This window comes from Thalia democratica, chromosome 3 (genome assembly GCF_965202585.1).
Source record: "Thalia democratica chromosome 3, ktThaDemo2.hap1.1, whole genome shotgun sequence".
Taxonomy (NCBI): domain Eukaryota; kingdom Metazoa; phylum Chordata; class Thaliacea; order Salpida; family Salpidae; genus Thalia; species Thalia democratica.
In genome coordinates, this window is record NC_139167.1 from 72,689,942 (window position 1) to 72,695,941 (window position 6,000).

Below are 6,000 nucleotides of genomic sequence, written 5' to 3' on the forward strand. Positions count from 1 at the left end.
GAAATTTATGAAAATAAGTAATGAATATCATTTGTTACATAACAATGTGCATTAGTGTTTTGATACTTTAGTAGAACAGATTTAAAAAGCTAAATATTATTATTTTTTAATGGTTTTATTTTTTTTACTATTTGTTAAATATTGAACATTTTTAATATTTTCTTTATATGATAAAACGTAAACACCTTTCAGACACAACAATTTTTCACTGTTAGATCATTTGTTTAAACTGAAGTAAAAAGACAATGTTTAGATAAAAAATACAAACCTCAAAACAAAACTAAAACATTCTGCTGTCAGTTAACGCTGTAACTAAATATATTTTCTATTTATAGTTTTGTAAATTGATACACAAATGTCAATTGTTTGAATATTTGTGACGTATTGTTACAATTACACACCCTAAATCGACCTTACAAAATGCAATATTTGGGTTTTAAATTAACCATGTAATTTGTTGTCATGGCAATAGTTTTGTTGTCAAGGATGAATAGTTAAAAATGCAATAAGACTGCAGTTGTTACATTATAAGTAAAATTATAATCGAAACTGTAATTTTATCTTTGAATATATGCTTTTTTAAACTTAGAACTTTGACAGCCTTCAATACTATTGATACTTTGTCGTTAGTTTTTAGTTCTCTTGATTTTACTTAATTGTAGTTAGTTTTCTTTTAAAACTTTAAAGTCTTTTATATACTCTAATAAACTGTTTTGTGTATAGTTTTATTATATTTTTCTTCTTTAACTTAACAATACCAACATTTGTACCCGTTTATCAAAAAAAAAAACATATTAATCAAATCAAAAACCGTGTATCAATTCAATGTTCAATTGTTTTTCTTTTACAGTTTTATTATGTTTCATTTCAACAAAACATGTTTCAAAAAGGAATATAACAATAGTGTTTTATAATAACAGTTAGTACACTATGATAACAATGGTTACTGGACATGATTTTTAAAACCTAGTGTGTCATTATTACAAGCAACATTTCAATATTATGAAAGAATCCTAACTTTTTTATACAGAATTTATACTCAAAAGCTCATTAATTGTATTTAAGTTTTATATCAATTTTTTAATAGAGAAAGTTTAAGATTTACATAAACTATAAATGGTTTGTTAAAGAGTTTTTTATTATAACAAATGAACGACTTAGAATTGTTTTTTTTCTAAAAACATTTAAAAAAAGACAAAGTAGTTTATATTCGACTTAATGTTTATTTTATAAGTTTCAAGCTAAATCCTCATTGGGAAAAAACCTATGTAAGTCTTAAGTCGATAAATTTAACTTTCAAAAAAGTTTCTATAAGCTTACCAAAAGTACACAGCGAAAACTGAAGCTAACCTACTAATCATAACGTTTTCTGCTGTAAAAGGTTTGCAACAACAACAAATGTTTGTAAAATACGTCCAAGTTGAATGATATTTACAAACTTCAACAAATGCTTTTGTAAAATTTTATTTAAGTATTTAAAACGCATTTGAACAAAGTTTATCAAAGTATTATTACTTTGAAGTGACCATTGAATATTATAAATGTATTTTTCTTTTGTCAAAAACGATAAGCCTACAAACAAGTTGACATAAAAACGCCTTTAAATGCTTTTACTTTTTCAATAAACAAATTTCCATGGATAGTTTGCCTTTTTAACTATTTTATTTTGCAAGGAAGAAATGCATTTTTTAAGGATAATTAGTTTAATGTTTTGTATCATTTAATTTTAAATAGAAATAAATTTACATCTTGTTGGTAGCATCAAGTTACCATAATAAATGTAATAAACAACTTTTGAATTGACCATATAGTTTGTTGTCATTTTTTTCTAAAGTTTAATGATGAACAGCAATAAAATTATGGTGGGTTTTTTATAACAGTTTAATTTCAAAAAATGTTTATTTTACTTGTTTCACTATTACTTTAACAATAATATTGTTGATTTCCTATCGAAATAAGCCATAAGAATAAAAAAAATTTAATACAGCTTGTGAAATGAGATTTAAATAAAAGTAGTGTTTTTATTTGTCCTTTAAGCTTTTTTATAATTTAACATTTGTAGAAGTTTAAAGTAAACTCAAACTCTAACAAATTTTGTTAACAAGTCAACTAAATATTTCCGAAATAAAAAAGTTTTCTAATAAATGAATTAAAAAGAATAATAAGTATAAGTTTTTTTATTAAATCATACTTTTTTGTTTTACTTACACTTCAAGTTTTTTTTTTGGTTTTTTGTTAAACAAAAAGCATTTTGAGTATGGTATAAAAAATCTACAAATCATTAGTGAAAAAAAATACTTTTGTTTTGTTTTTTGTTGCAAATAACCTTATTTTAAATAAAAAGTATTAAAAGTTGAGCTATATTAGTTTTATAAAACTTATAATTTCAAAATAACACTAAGCTTTGATTGGTATGTTAATGGTTTAATTCAAGAAAATACAAAAAATGTTACGAGAAAAAATGTTTTGAATCAAATAAAATTTATTACAAGTAGTTATCACTTTATAACATATTTTCAAAAAATTTTATGCTCCATTTGTTAACAAAATATATTTCAAAAAAGACTAAAATTTTTCTATTTAATTAAAACGACCTCCTTAGCATGTTAATGTACGTTGCAAAGCAGAGGAGTAGTACAAGTTTACTTGATTAATATTACTTTGTTGTAACATACCGAAAACAAACGTCTTTTTTTCAAATTTCTTCTTTCATTTGTTTACTTTTTAACACTAAGTCTAAATGTTATACTTAATTTCTTCATTTTATGTAGTCATAAATTATAAAGTTTTTAAAAATCTATCTCTTCAATACTTTTTTTTAATTATGACTAAAGAGTTTCTTAATGACTTATTTTGCTATTAAAAACTATTGTGTGTTATATTTAAATTATGAAATTTTTATAAACTGTTTGTACCTCTTTTAGTTAGTAAGAAACATAAAAAAATGTTTTAATATGTTATAAAAAAACAAGTTAGAACTAATTACAGTATAACAATAAATTTTACTTTATTTTTTTTAGTTCTTAACTTACAACAAAAATTATATTTTACTGTATTGAGTATTTACAAAATGACGCTTAAAATTTATTAAATTATTAAACAAAAATTTCAATCTAAATTTTATTCTTTAAAAATTTAAATACTTGCATAATAAGTGATTTTAAAAATACTACAAACGTTACAAAACATTTAAATTAATTTTAATTTATAAGCAGCTCTACAAGGACTTGCAATGATTTTTTTATATTTTTTTAGAGTTTTCAACAACAGTAAACATTCGAATATACCTAAAATTTTAATGACGCATTCAAAACGTTTGCAAGTTTGATTAATTACAATAGTAGATATACATTTTTGAAAGTATTTTTTAAGATTTATACAAAAGTATTATAAGTTTTAAGTGGTGTTTATTTTTTAACATATTGTGTCTTAGGCTGTATTAAACGCCAACAATTTTATAAACTGAGTATAGGGTAAGTACAAATAAAATTTCGTGCATTAAAAACATCTTTAAAAACAACTTTTTTTATTTATTTTAGTTCTTAATTTAAATGAAAACAGTTATAAATTGTAAACATTATAATGTTTTTTTTACTATATAAGTATAGGTTGGGCTATAATTACTCTATCTGTGTGAGTCTAAGTAAGTTATTACTAAACCATGTGAATTTTGTTATGTTATAATATTTTCTAAACCTTTTAAATTTAAGATATTTAAAGTTTTTTGCACTTTTAAAACAATAGATTCCAAATTAGGACTAAAATTAGATTATTTTATAACTTTTTAAGTGCAAGAAAAACTAGTAATATAATTTTAGTTATTTTTCATGAAACAATTAAACATTTATTTATATTTAATAAAAAATTTAAAACAATCTTTCACAAAAATTTGTATCAGATTAGAATTAAAGTTTATAAAATACTTATACAATATTTTTCAGATTGTTAACAGTTTGACGTAACCGTAAATTTACACTTTTATAATTTTTAGTTAAAAAAAACAAAAATTTACAAACAAATTGACATAAATAAGGTTTTAAACAGTTTACCTTTTTATTTAATAAAATTTCATTATTGCAAAAAAATGTTGTGATTTTTTTATACAACAAAATTCTGAATGAACTCCAAACAACTAATTTATCACATTTCAATACGCTAAGTCACATTCATCTTTATGCAAACAACTTGAATTTGACAAAATAAGAATAAACTTTTAATAGCTGATTTTTAAAGTAATACTCGTGTAAAAACTAACTGTCTAATACTAAAGTACTTACTATTAACAAAATGAAAGGTTTTAATGCTACTTCCTGCTTTAAGAGTCGATAACAAAAAAATGTTAGTTTAAATAAGTATTAGTTATCAAAATGTAAATAAAAGTTTTTAGTATTAACACTCTTAGAATTTTTTTTAAGAACAGTGATAGTTTAAATGCTATAGTATGAATAGATTAATATGTTGATAAAAGTAACTTATACTTATTTCTAAATTTATATTAATACGATAAAAGAGGTTTAAATAAAACTTTTATTTGTTAATTTTTGAACGACTTAAAATATTAATATTGAAGGTAAATTTTAATTTTGTTTTTATTTCTGCTGCATAGTATTTTTTATTTTATAAACCTGTTTAAAAGCATTGAAAAACTATTTGTAATCTAACAAAAAGATATATGTTACAAAATTTTACAAAAAAGAGATTAAACTGAATATTGCGGCATTAATCACACAATAAGTAAAATAACAATCCAATCACATTGAAAGTTAGCAAGTCATGAAATAAAAACTATAACTGACTTAAATCTATGTTATTTTAAAGTCAATGTGATTCACGTGAAGACGCATATTTTTTTAAACAGATGGAACATAAAATTTTTGTAAAGATAAGTAAAAATATGACAATTATACTAACACTAAAAGTATAACTAAGTTGTGTTTTTATTTTGATTTTAAGTATATCAAAACGTATTTTTAACTTCAAATTTTCTTCTAAAAGTGCATTTACAAGAGTGAATAGGATTATAAGAATAGAACTAAATGACTTAAATTTGACCTACATTGTACATGACAAACTTCAGCTTTAAATTATGCTTTACAAAAAATAAAAATACTGTTTATTAAAGAATTTTTATCTTTTATTAATAAACTTAAGCAACACAGATTATTGCAATTCCTGACCACAAATTGACAACGCAACAAATGTTTGTATAATTTACTTTATATTGTAACCCGAAAGATCAGTCATAAAATGGTTATGACGTCATGAAAAACCCTTGTCCGACCCTTGAATGTAACAAAAGAATTTCAATCGACTTGTTATTAGTGCGACCAAATTTTTGGCAAGGATAAAGATTAAGAATAAATGTAATAAGATATTTAAAAATTTCTTATTCATCTGGTTATAATAGAAGTAATTGAAAAATTAAAAATGTAAATATTATTAAAAAAATATTTTACATCGTGGTTCTTATTAATACAGTAAAGAAAGAAATGAATTATTATTTTAAGTAAATTTATTTTAATTTACTAGTCATAGATAACAAAACTGACACTTTTTTAACTAAGCAGAAGTTTTTATTTTTATTTTTTTCCATTACAATAATTATTGTAAGTTGGGTATTGACATTTTCGTATAAGATATAAAATTTACTGCGACCGTAGTGTTTTTTTAATTATTCTGGCCGCGAAAGGTTTTTTATAAGTTTGGTTTATTAAACTTTTTATAAATCGTCTAATATTGATAACGATGAAAATTTTTATATGAAGTATTGCAATTATATTATCAAGTCGAGTTCTATTTTTTTTTTTGATTTTGAAAGAACTACTTCAAAAATACGTTGATTGGTTTTTTATTTACTTAACCAACTTTAGTATTCTGAACTTTTATAGTTTTGTAGTTTAGTATGTTACTTTACTTATAAGCAAACACATTTAGTAGTACATCTAAGATAAGTAACACAAGCATATTGTAAACATTACGCTTTGTTTTATTTTTATAACA